Source organism: Triticum aestivum, chromosome 3D (assembly GCF_018294505.1).
Source record: "Triticum aestivum cultivar Chinese Spring chromosome 3D, IWGSC CS RefSeq v2.1, whole genome shotgun sequence".
NCBI classification, from domain to species: domain Eukaryota; kingdom Viridiplantae; phylum Streptophyta; class Magnoliopsida; order Poales; family Poaceae; genus Triticum; species Triticum aestivum.
In genome coordinates, this window is record NC_057802.1 from 33005606 (window position 1) to 33019544 (window position 13939).

A 13939-nucleotide genomic window follows, 5' to 3' on the forward strand; every position below is an offset into this window, starting at 1 on the left:
GAGGGATTTAGACTTAGCAGAAATGGTTAAGGCAATAGAAGATTTGGCCACTGGCATGTTCCAAACCTGAGAAACACAATCAGCAAAGCCAGGCAAATCAACCCAATAATTCTCAAAGCGAAAAACTTTTGCCTTGGGAATACATGTGGCAATAGAGACCACACACGGTACATGGTCAGAGGCAGTGCGTGCAAGAGGAAAAACCATCGTGTTGGGGTGATCAGATGTCCAAGCAACCGATGTGAAAAACCAGTCAATCTGCTCGAGAAGCGGTGAAGTTTGCATATTGGACCAGGTATATTGACGACCCTTGATTGGCAGCTCGACAAGATCCAAATGACCAATTATTTCATTAAACAAGAAAATATCATTGACATCACCACCCGGAAGATTACGGTTCTCAAGCGATCGCATAAAGTTGAAATCACCCAAAAGCAGCCAATTCTCACCAAAGTGAATATCAAGATTATATAACCACTGCACAAATTCATCACGGGCAGAACCTTGACATGGGCCATAAATCGAGACTAGAAACCAGGTTTCAGATGTGTGCTTAGACTTAAACTCCACAATAATCCCATAGGGTTTTGCCTCAATTAAGTTACCTATGAAAAAAGATGAATTCCAAATAACCACCATCCCAGCAGACGCACCAGCCGAGGGAACGTAAACAAAATTATCAAAACGCCTTGGGCAGAATTTCATAATGAAACGTTGATCAATATGCATGCATTTAGTTTCCTGAAGACAAACGACAGAACAACCACTTTCATCGATCTTTTGCCTAACCGCAAGCTGACGTGCTTCAGAATTGAGGCCCCGAACATTCCAACATAGAACCTTCCAATCCTTAAACTTTGTCTGATTCATTACAAACCAAAAGTAAAAGCATTAAAAGTAGCCCACGGAATGACCTACACTGACCCACTAAGCAGACAAGCATCGCATAGCTCCAAACAGAGAAACAAAGATAAATGGCGATTACGGTACAACATGGACCTGAACCCTGCATGATGTAGTTAATCATCAGAACCCATGCTGCTGTTGGACTTGGCAGGATCAGCAAGAAGCTTATCCGCAGTAATCTTCTCGGGCGCAATGCAAAGTCGAGCACCAATGCACTGTAGGTCGGTTATAGCTGTTGGAGGGGCACAGTAGGGCTATCTTCAGACTAGGACGTCTTGGTCTTGCGCTTCTTCAGAGTGTTAGACTTCTTAGATGGAGTGCCACCTGTAACTTTGCGGTATCCGTCGCGTAGAGCGCTGAGACGTGCACTGCACCGAACCTCAGTGTCAACAATAAATCTTGAGGCCTTAGGCTTTCTTCCACGCTTCAAAGAGACTTCAGGAACAGCCGAGAATTCAAAAGCTTCCGAAACTGGCTCATCAAGATCATCAAAGCAAAGAGTCCGAGCTACTGGCCTTCTAACAGGAGGCACATCCCTCAACGGGCTGAGAGTGGAAACAGGTGCAGGCAGCAACAGAAGATTGGGGGCTGGAGCATTGCAGAGAGTCTCCCAGGACTGCTTGTTCAGCAAAGCACCAATTTCAGACTTGAAGACGAACTGGGGAATGTCAGAAGACCACATAAACGGCAGCATCTTCTCAAAAGCACGCTGCCACTGCATCCAAGGGGGCAAGATCGGTCCAAAGACAGTGAACACTTGCTCAATCAAAAGAGGAGGCTGTTGTGGTCCCATTGGGGGCTGGAAGACAGCCACCTCCGCAGCATTGTCCACATTGTTGACCGAATCCTCCGAAAGTTGCAGAACAATGGACTCCTGAGACTGAATCTCCTCAACATCATCTTGCTGCACTGCTTCCTGGACTGGTGGGGGTACATTCTGCTGCTGCTCATTGACAGGGTGTGGCACGTCATTCTAACCCAGCTCTGGAAATTCAGGCATGACCCAATTGTGATTATCAAACTGCATATTGCCAGGGAGGGGGTGCGGATTGCCATTGAAGGGCACGGGATCTTCATCAGTTGGCAAGACATCTGCAAAATCCGCTGAAAAGATATAGACAGGTGCAGTCCAACAGATCCTAGCCCCACCAAAGTCTGCATACTCTCTATAAGCCACAGATCTTGGAACTAAGGACGGTGCAGGGAAAGAAACATAAGCCAGTGAGCGGACCAGCATCAGATCATCTTGGTGCAAATGGTGGAAACGACCAAATGTGTTGATGACATCCGCAAGGTACTGTGTGCGCCTATAGTCCAGAGGAACACCAAGCAACATGACCCATCCATGGCGAAAACCCTGCGTTGCTCTGTAATTTATACCCTCATCGTGCGGAATAAACCGAACAAATCTATCATTGCCCAGATCGAAGGGTGGGTGATCAACTAATGCTTGACGAGCCAGAGCACTATGGAAGCGAAATAACCCAACCCCTTGAATCCAAGGTTGAGCATCCAGAACAGCTCTTCCCAGATTATTGACAACGAAATCACTGATCATGTTCCGAAAGATGGCGATTTCTTCAGGCAGAGGAGCTGGCTCGACAATGGCGATGGCATAATCCTCATGCTGCCGGTCCGGGGCCACCGCCGGCGTGAAGAAGGTGCGGGGCAGAGGCAGCTCTCCGCCATCGATGATGTCAAAGCCTTGCGGGATGAACTCCATGGGATCAAGAGCCAAGTTGGCCATTGCCGGCGCCGAGGAAGGAGAGCAGCATGGATCGGTGGTGATGCAATAGGTGGGCGATGCAGGCGGCGGTGAGGTGTTAGGTGATGGCAGCGGGGAGGGAGGCGGAAGAGGCGTTATGGGCGGTGGCTCTGCGGGCAATGGCGGAATAGATGGGGTGGCAGGTTCGACGGGACTGGGCATAGACCCAGCAGGACTAGCTATGGAGGGAATCGAGGAGTCCAGCATAGAAATTCCTGCTGACCGGTTGGACTCACCAGATTTGATCCGTGGGACCCACTTCTAAGAGGGAGAAGGAGTAGAATCCGAACAACCCTTTGCCCGGTGCCCCAACCGAAAGCATCTACGACACCTAACCCGGCTGGTGCATGCGTTGGTTAAATGCACCATGGACAAACAATTCTGGCATTTCCACACATTAAAAACCATGTCATCAATAAGATCATTTAACTTAGCAGAATCTCTAAGTGAGTTCGTTGGCTGAATATCTATATTCGTCTCATTGCCAAAATCAGTTAGAGAAATATCAAAAGAGTCCAGATTTGATAGGGCCGGAGAAGCAACCTAAGACGCGGAATCGACCTGGGCCATGAGAACAACCGGGTCCGGAGTTTCAACCTGGGCCGGGGAAACAACCTGGGTCGGAGACGAAGCTGGTCCAACCAGCTCCCCCCATGCACATGCATATTGACATCCAAACTAGTTGGGGTGGCCACTGAAAACCCAGCCGAAGAATTTGCATGAACGTTAATTGTTCCGAAAATGATGGGTGGTTCGGCCACCGTCCATCGGAGTTCAGTCGCCGGCGGCGGAGGCAAAATTACGCTCTCACGAGGCAGAACTGAATACCCAGCACCAGAGACTGCATCAACAAGACCTGGCGAGGCTAGATAACTATATCCCTTGCAAACATCATATTGTTGGAAAGTGGCAAAGGAGATCTTCTTCGATGATCCAGAACCCGAACGCAAAGAAGACTTGGAAGGTGGGTTATGCATGGCAATCATACCGAGAGAAGAACGCCTCTTAGAGGGACTGATTAAGATCCATTCAGCATCACATTCTTTCTTCCAAATAATAAACTCACGTTTCCAATTAGGGCCACCATTACCCCATAGATGGAAAAAGCATTTGAATTGCGGACACGCAAAAGATCGCAATTGAAGGATAAGAAGACCAACACGTTTGCAAGAGACAATAAATGAGACTACCTTATCTTTAATGAGTTGAACAGACAGATCAATTGCTGATCCTCCAATTGCTAATTCCGATGCCATGGACACCAAATCATCATCAAGACGAAAGATGTGCCTGCTAAAAGACACGACCATAATGAAATGGCCCATGTCGTCCGAGGGGTGAATGCATTTCCCACAAGATCTAAAAACCTCCTCCGCAAAAGCCACTCCTTTGGAAAAGTCCAGATCCAAAGTTGATCCACCATGAGGACCCATGTGAGATGGGAATAGGGTGATAGATCAGAGAACGCCGGAGAAGATGGATGGAGAAAGAACAAGATTTACAGGTTGGAGAGGGAGATCGCCGGAGAGCCTAGGGCGCTGGTGGGAGGGGAGGTGGGACTCTCATCTTTTCTGTTTGTTGTAGTCCCCGGACAGGCAGAGAGAGCCTTGGCTCATTGGTTGGGCATGCGGTTGTGCAGCCTAATGACCCGAGTTCAATTCCTAAAATTGACAGGTGATGCACATGGGTTTTTCTCCATTTATTGAGGATCAAGTTTGGTTTGTGGTGGAACCACTCATCAAAAAATATCTTGATACTCATTTAAAAACATTTGCCGCCCCGGATTTGTGTGTTGAGTATCATGGTAGTTGCCTTCGATCGATTTTCAATTAATGTTTCAACTATGAACATAGCAAATGTCTGACGACGAAAAGGATTTCGGTATTTGCGAATACTGCGAAGACGAGTGCGGCCTGTGTGACAGAATCTTCCTAGATGATGATAGGCGCTTCAGCATCAAGCTGGACGAGAACTTCGAAGTGGATACAGTAAGTCACAATGACAAGTCTTTTTTCGTAATTAAGCATGACATCTGCTTCATTTGCTTCAACTTATAATTTGAATCTTTTACTATTCTACTAGCGTATCCCCTGCCATGCAAGATTTTTTGTCTTGGATAAGATAGGTTTCAGTCCTATGAAAACTACTATGGAGGTAAAGAGAGTTTACTTGAAGACCGAGCATGGTTATACTTTCCACGCAAAATTATACAACGCAGACACCTACACCTATTTTGAAAGCAAAACTTGGCAAGCACTATGCAAGACTTATGCATTTGAGCCTGATATGGTTATCACCTTTGATATTCGTCTGGAAGATGATATTGAAGGTAATATCGACATCTGGATCAATGTGCAAACGCCTCCAGTTATACCATAATGTGAGTTTCTCAACCATATTTATGTCTTCGATATTTCTTATTCAAAAATAGTTGACAACTAATTTCTATTGACAGCTTATTTCCATTCAAGCGAACATGTCCGGCGCTTGGTAGACATGCCCGTCCACTGTCCTGGGGCTGAACTAAACTGCGAGGAGATAGGTCATTATGTTTCATGGCTTGAGGATCTTCATAATGTCAAGACAAATTATTTTCCTGGACTTAATAATCTTAGTACTCAAAACGGGCGACCAATAGTGTTCGTACTGAACTATGTTCACATCTATTTAGGAAAGATGGTAAGATTTTTACTATTTGTCCTCAGTGCATCTTTTGCATACATTATTTTTTAAGCTAAACTTCATTGCTAAGTATGTTACTATATGATGTTCTTCAACAGGGACTCCCGATGAATGTTGTGCCTCATTGGATCGAGACTAAAGGTCGCATGAGAATTGTTAGCTTACGGCCAATATATCCTACAATGCACTTTAGGCAGTCAGGATTTCTAATAGCGAGGAATGCTTAATAGTGAAAGACTGGAGCAAAATTGTGAATGATCGCAGAGAAGTACTAGGGGGCAGCAATCAGAAGCGCAGCCCACGATTAGGAAACAGGTTCATCTGCATGCTCCAACTTGATGAAGCAGGAGTGCTACACATGTTTTATGTTATTTTACCTGAGAGAGAGCGGCAGGAATGATTAGCTAGCTAGAAATGAGTTATGATGATTAAATAGCTAGTGTTGGTGCTAATGACTATGATGATTATTATTAGCTAGTGTTGGTGGTGATTAGATAGCTACCGCAGCTAGTGTTGGTGGTGATTAGCTAGCTAGAATGAGTTTGAAGACAATGATGTGTGCTACACTATGACTATGATGATTAAATAGCTACTGTTGGTGGTAATGACTATGATGATGATTACATAGCTTGTGTTGGCGGATTAGATTCAACTGGAGGCAACATGTGGTGCACATCGAAAGTAGTACTAGTCCAAACTAGATCAAGTATGGATTAGTAGTATACTTTTGACATGCATCACATGTTGCCTCCACTTGAACCTAATCCACCTTCATCTGACACACTGTTAGGTACATATTGATATAACAACCTCATAATTGGTATTGTACCAAAATTTGTATAACAGCGTATAAATACACTAAAAATTAAAAAATGAGAAAAAGAATACTAGTAGCGATGGAGATAAACACGCTACTACTGGCTATATTAGCAGTAGCGCGGGAGTGAACAAACACTGCTGCTATATGTCTTAGCAATAGCGCGTGTCACACGCGCTACTGCTAAGGAGTAGCTGTAGCGCCTTACTAGTAGCGCAGTTTCCCGCGCTACTAGTGGGCATTAGACCCGCGCTACTACTAGGGTTTTCCCTAGTAGTGATATATATATTAATTGTTCATTAGATCATCACAGAATATATATATATATAATATATCATCACATATACGTGATGATACTTAACTACTAGGTACAATGCATAAAATTAAAAAGAAAAATATTAAACTAATAATCCCTCCTGGGGCCAGTATTCCGGAAGCCCCTCGTCAGCAGCTCCCTGGTTCGCGGCGTCTTCCCAGTGCAGAGGCAGTACTCTGACTCCTCCGCCTCGCAGCGCTTGACGTACCGATCTGCCTCTTGCTGGCGGACGAGCGCGGCCGATCTTGTCATTTTGTTGGGCGCCCACCGGAGCTCCTCGTTGGTGGCACGCTGGAGCTTATCGGCCCACCTCCACGCAGCGACGAGGCGCCCAGCGCCTATGACCTTCCTCACGAAATACCCGTCTTCATACACCTCCTCGGCACGACGACGCGCCCGCCCCCAAAGCTTCGCCGCCTCCTTTTTCCAGGCGGTATCACGGGCTTCACAGGCGTCCTGGTACCTAGCTTCCTCCTCTACCATCTCCTTCTTGAATGCCACTTGCCTGGCTTTGTTAGCCGGCGGCAGTGACTTCCACAGACAAAGATTGTACTGGCCCCAAAACCAATCCAAAGTTGGGGGGTCCGGCGCAACCTCGTCAGGCGGCGCGTAGGGGTCCTCGTCGCTGCTAATCGAGTGAGCGTCCTCGGGGGGCGGCGACTCCTCGTCGGCACATGGGCAGACCGGCGGCACCATGGTAGAGATTTGAGAGAGAGAGAGAGAGAGAGGGCGAGCGAGGGGAGGATGTAGATGAGAATGCAGGCGGGATGACGTGAGCAAGGTAGTATTTATTGGTGGCCGGAATCTAGATCGACGGGGACAGTACACACGCCGGTCGCCGGAATTTACGAGTACTGTAGTTTGAATTACACACAATTCCTATAACAAATCCGTGTCTGAACATAATAGCTGACGGTTTCCAATACAGAATCATGTCTGATTAATGATCCCTGCCAATCACCTACCAAACCTCAAGCCGCGAGATAGAGTGCCAATTGTGGGGGCCGGTTGTCTTGCGAGATCTTTACATTTTCTTTTTTGAACACCAGATATTTACATCGTCTGATAATTTTTTAACCTGCACACAAGTACACAAAAATATGATTTCTCAAACCGTTTTGGTTAGGCGTTGCATGTAGATGTAGTTCAAATTTGAATTACGGTCATCAAATGGTTATAAAATCACTTAAATGTCTTGAAAAGGTCAAATGACCACTGAAAATTTCCAAAATTTCACATGATAGTTGTATTAGTGCACGTTAAACGTAGGAAAAAATTTGAAGGCCGTAAGAGGAACCTATCTCCCGTTCGTCAGCAAACATGCATTGTTCCCTCTCGGAACCACGAACCTACTAGCGAGTTGCTCCGGTTTGTGAGGGGTGTGTGTCCAAACGTTCGTCAAACAGGCCAATTTTTTTGACCACATCATCTTGGTGGCATGACTTTAAATCAAGCAAGGTTTCATGTTTTCTGATCATTTTTTAATTTTTTTGGAATTAAAATGCCATGCCATGCACACCATGCATGTGCCCATGCCTTGACACCAATATGTTTGAAAATTCATCCAAATTTACTGCACATGGAATTAACTCGCACACAAGTACACAAAAATATGATTTTTCAAACCGTTATGGTTAGGCGTTGCATGTAGATGTAGTTGAAATTTGAATTACAGTCATTAAATGGTTAGAAAATCACTTAAATGTCTTTAGAAGGTCAAATGACCCCTAAAATTTACCAAATTTTCACATGACAGTTGTATTAGTGCACGTTAAACGTAGGAAAAAAATTGAAGGCCGTAAGAGGAAGCTATCTCCCGTTCGTCATCAAACATGCATTGTTCCCTCTCGGAACCACGAACCTTCTAGCGAGTTGCTCCATTTTGTGAGGGGTGCGTGTCCAAACGTTCGTCAAACATGCCAATTTCTTTACCACATCATCTTGTTGGCATGACATTACATCAACCAAGGTTTCATGTGTTTCTCATCTTTTTTCTATTTTTTGAATTAAGATGCCATGTCACTCCATGCATACGTGTGCATGTGTCTATGTCGTGAGACCAATATGTTTGAAAATTCCCTCTAATTTACTGCACATGGAATTAACTCGCACACAAGTACACATATATGATTTTTCAAAACGTTTTGGTTAGGCTGGAGCAGCCATTGGATGGGTGACTGGATGGGAAGTTGTGTCGATATTAAATTAGGTGATGAGATGGGTCACTTCGGTCAAATGACCGAAATGCCCCATTCCCTCAGCTAATTTAACCTCGAGGTCCTTTTTTATTTTTTTATTTTTTAACACATGTTAAAGAAGGTCTACCGTATTACTTTTTGACAATGTGCGATATGTGGCATAGAGTTGATCCATCCGACCTATTTGTGATGGAATAGGCCGTGTGTGTTGTGGGCATACGCTTGCTAGTATTCAACCGTTTGGGATTGATGAATTCATCACCGACGGGATCCCTAGTGTGGTCTGTGTTCATCTGATCATCATCTACTTCTTGTGCAAGCTCGATGTTAAGTTTCCATTAATTGATGGCGTTTTATGAACACGCCACCATTTCCCGCCATTTCCTCACATGTTTCCCGCCACCCTGCTATATTGCGCATAGGGGGCACATGACGAACAGAGGTGACAAGCGCAGCCTGTAGCACATCTACCTTTTCCAAGCATGCCAACCCACCAAAGCGCCGCCTCTGCCATCAACCTCGTCGACGAGGAAAACGAGCAGGCGCCATGGCCCGTCGAGGCCGAGGCGCTCCCCGGCAACGCGATGGACGACGTTGTGATGCGCGTCATTACCAGGGTTGAGCAGACCTTTGGTGCATGGCGCTTGAGCGCCGCGGATCAAGATAGCCATGTCAGCGCCGACAGGCTGCAGCTCGCCGCACAACATGATCGATGGCGCGCCGCAGAGCAAGCTAGGCACGTCCGCGCAGATAGGCTGCGGCTCGCCGCACGGCGAGACCGTTGGAGCGCTGCAGAGCGAGAGGGGCGGCGCGCCGCACAGCAAGAGCGGATCCATCGGCGCTTGCCTGCTCTCAACACGGTGTCACAGCTGGGTACACGCCCCGTCAGTACCCCCATTCCTCGTCAGGAGTGTGCAGAGGCCCTTAGCGTCGTACTTGCACCAGATGCCGGCCACGCCGTACTTGCACCGGACGCCCGCCGCGCCGTTCGCATGGGTGTCGCCGTTCGCCTTGTCTGCGGTCCGCTGGATGCGAACGCGCTAGTCCGTAGGCTCGACCGCCTCCTTGGCCCAGGTGTCCACCTGGGCGCAGTAGAGGAACATGGCCGTCGCATCCTCTAGCTGGTGATCTCCGATGAAATAGCCAACTTGGAGCTCGAGATCACGCTCAAGATGTACCGCGAGCGTGTCGACCGCTTGGACGAACGCCTGCACGAGTTCAGGCAGAGCCAAGAGCTACCCTTGGCAAGGGTTGCTGGTCATGGTCTCATGGACGCATCTTATTTTGAAAAGTTGTTTCCACGTGGATAGCTTTGTATTCACATCAATCATAGTATTTCTCTATTTATTGCTCTATTTCAATGTGTGTACTTTGTTTTCCATTCTTATATGTTCTGTTTCAATGTGTGTATATACGCTTTCCATTCTGTATATGTAGATGATAACAGCTAGATTCAAATTAGTATACAAAAACAGATAGAAAATGGAATTCATAATATATATATATATATATATATATATATATATATCATCACATATACGTGATGATACTTAACTACTGGGTACAATGCATAAAATTGAAAACGAACAATACTAAACCTAACAATCCCTCCTGGGGCCAGTATTCCGGCAGCCCCTCGCCAGCAGCTCCCTGGTGCGCGGCGTCTTCCCAGTGTGGAGGCAGTACTCCAACTCCTCCGCCTCGCAGCGCTTGACGTACCAATCTGCCTCTTGCTGGCGGACGCGCGCGGCTGATCTTGCCATTTCGTTGGGCGCCCACCGGAGCTCCTCGTCGATGGCACGCTGGAGCTTATCGGCCCACCTCCACGCAGCAACGAGGCGCCCAGCGCCTATGACCTTCCTCACGAAGTACCCGTCTTCGTACACCTCCTTGGCACGACGACGCGCCCGCCCCCAAAGCTCCGTCGCCTCCTTTTTCCAGGTGGCATCACGGGCTTCACAGGCCGCCTGGTACCTAGCTTCCTCCTCCGCATCTCCTTCTTGAAGGCCACTTGCCTAGCTTTCTCAGCCGGTGGCAGCGACTTCCACAGACAAAGATTGTACTGGCCCCAAAACCAATCCAAAGTTGGGGGGTCCGGCACAACCTCGTCAGGTGGCGCGTAGGGGTCCTCGTCGCTGCTAATCGAGTGAGCGTCCTTGGGGGGCGGCGGCTCCTCGTCGGTGCGTGGGCAGACCGGCGGCGCCATGGCAGAGATTTGAGAGAGAAAGAGAGAGAGAGAGAGAGAGAGAGAGAGAGAGAGGACGATGTAGATGAGAATGCAGGCGGCACGACATGAGCAAGGTAGTATTTATTGGTGGCCGGAATCTAGATCGACGGGGACAGTACACATGCCGGTCGGCGGAATTTACGAGTACTGTAGTTTTGAATTACACACAATTCCTGTAGAAATCCATGTGTGAACATAATAGCTGACGGTTTCCAATACAGAACCGTGTCTGATTAATGATCCCCGCCAATCACCTACCAATCCTCGAGCCGCTAGATAGAGTGCCAATCGTGTGGGGGGGCGGTTGTCTTGCCAGATCTTTTCGTTTCTTTTATGAACACCACATATTTACATCGTCTGATTATTTTTTAACTTATACACAAGTACACAAAAATATGATTTTTCAAACCATTTCGGTTAGGCGTTGCATGTAGATGTAGTTCAAATTTGAATTACGGTCATTAAATGGATAGAAAATCACTTAAATGTCTTTAAAAGGTCAAATGACCCCTGAAAATTTCCAAATTTTCACATGACAGTTGTATTAGTGCACGTTAAACGTAGGAAAAAATTTGAATGCCGTAAGAGGAAGCTATCTCCCGTCCGTCAGCAAACATGCATTGTTCCCTCTCGGAACCACGAACCTTCTAGTGAGTTGCTCCGGTTTGTGAGGGGTGTGTGTCCAAACTTTTGTCAAACAGGCCAATTCTTTTACCACATCATCTTGGTGGGCATGACAATAAATCAAGCAAGGTTTCATGTTTTTTTGATCATTTTTTTTTATTTTTTGGAATTAAAATGCCATGGCATGCACTCCATGCATGTGCCCATGCCTTGACACCAATATGTTTCCAACGGATTGATACGTCTCCAACGTATCTATATTTTTTTTGTTCCATGCTATTATATTATCTGGTTTGGATGTTTAATGGGCTTTATTATACACTTTTATATTATTTTTGGGACTAACCTACTAACCAAAGGCCCAGTGCAAATTGCTGTTTTTTTGCCTATTTCAGTGTTTCGCAGAAAAGGAATATCAAATGGAATCCGAACGGAATGAAACCTTCGCGAGAATTATTTTTGGAACAAACGTGATCCAGGGGACTTGGAGTGGACGTCAAGAAAGAAGTGAGGAGGCCACGAGGCAGGGAGGCGCGCCTGCCCCCCCCCCCTGGTGCCCCCGACCCTCGTGGGCCCCTCGCAGCTCCACCGACCTACTTCTTCCTCCTATATATACTCATATACCCCGAAAACATACAGGAGCACCACGAAACCCTATTTCCACTGCCGCAACCTTCTATACCCGTGAGATCCCATCTTGGGGCCTTTTCCGGCGCTCCGCCGGAGGGGGAATCGATCACGGAGGGCTTCTACATCAACACCATAGCCTCTCCAATGATGTGTGAGTAGTTTACCACAGACCTTTGGGTCCACAGTTATTAGCTAGATGGCTTCTTCTCTCTGCTTGGACAATACAAAGTTCTCCTCAATCTTCTTGGAGATCTATTCGATGTAATTCTTTTTGCAGTGTGTTTGTCGAGATCCGATGAATTGTGGGTTTATGATCAAGATTATCTATGAACAATATTTGAATCTCCTCTGAATTCTTTTATGTATGATTTTTTATCTTTGCAAGTCTCTTCGAATTATCAGTTTGGTTTGGCCTACTAGATTGATCTTTCTTGCAATGGGAGAAGTGCTTAGTTTTGGGTTCAATCTTGCGGTGTCCTTTCCCAGTGACAGCAGGGGCAGCAAGGCATGTGTTGTATTGTTGCCATCGAGGATAAAAAGATGGGGTTTATATCATATTGCTTGAGTTTATCCCTCTTCATCATGTCATCTTGCCTAAAGTGTTACTCTATTCTTATGAACTTAATACTCTAGATGCATGCTGGATAGCGGTCGATGTGTGGAGTAATAGTAGTAGATGCAGAATCGTTTTGGTCTACTTGTCGTGGACGTGACGCCTATATACATGATCATGCCTAGATATTCTCATAACTATGCACTTTTCTATCAATTGCTCGACAGTAATTTGTTCACCCACCGTAATATTTATGCAATCTTGAGAGAAGCCACTAGTGAAACCTATGGCCCCCGGGTCTATTTTCCATCATATAAGTTTCCAATCTATTTTGTTTTGCAATCTTTACTTTCCAATCTATATCATAAAAATACCAAAAATATTTATCTTATTATCTCTATCAGATCTCACTTTTGCAAGTGGCCGTGAAGGGATTGACAACCCCTTTATCGCGTTGGTTGCAAGGTTCTTATTTGTTTGTGTAGATACGAGGCGACTTGTGTGTAACCTCCTACTGGATTGATACCTTGGTTCTCAAAAACTGAGGGAAATACTTACGCTACTTTGCTGCATCACCCTTTCCTCTTCAAGGGAAAACCAACACATGCTCAAGAGGTAGCAAGAAGGATTTCTGGCGCCATTGCCGGGGAGGCTTACGCAAAGTCAAGTCAAGATTTGATCTCCCGTCAACTAGCCGATTTCTGGCGCCATTGCCGGGGAGATCTATGCTCAAGTCAAGATATACCAAGTACCCATCACAAACTCTTATCCCTCGCATTACATTATTTGCCATTTGCCTCTCGTTTTCCTCTCCCCCACTTCACCTTTGCCGTTTTATTCGCCCTCTTTTTCGTTCGCCCTTTTTCTTGCTTCTTGTGTGCTTGTGTGTTGGATTTTTGTCAAGATGGCTCAAGACAATACTAAATTGTGTGACTTTTCCAATACCAACAACAATGATTTTCTTAGCACTCCGATTGCTCCTATTACCGATGCTAAATCTTGTGAAATTAATGATGCCTTGCTGAATCTTGTCATTAAAGATCAATTCTCTGGCCTTCCTAGTGAAGATGCCGCTACACATCTAAACAACTTTGTTGATTTGTGTGATATGCAAAATAAGAAAGATGTGGATAATGATATTGTTAAATTGAAGCTATTTCCGTTTTCGCTTAGAGATCGTGCTAAAACTTGGTTTTCCTCTTTGCCTAAAAATAGTATTGA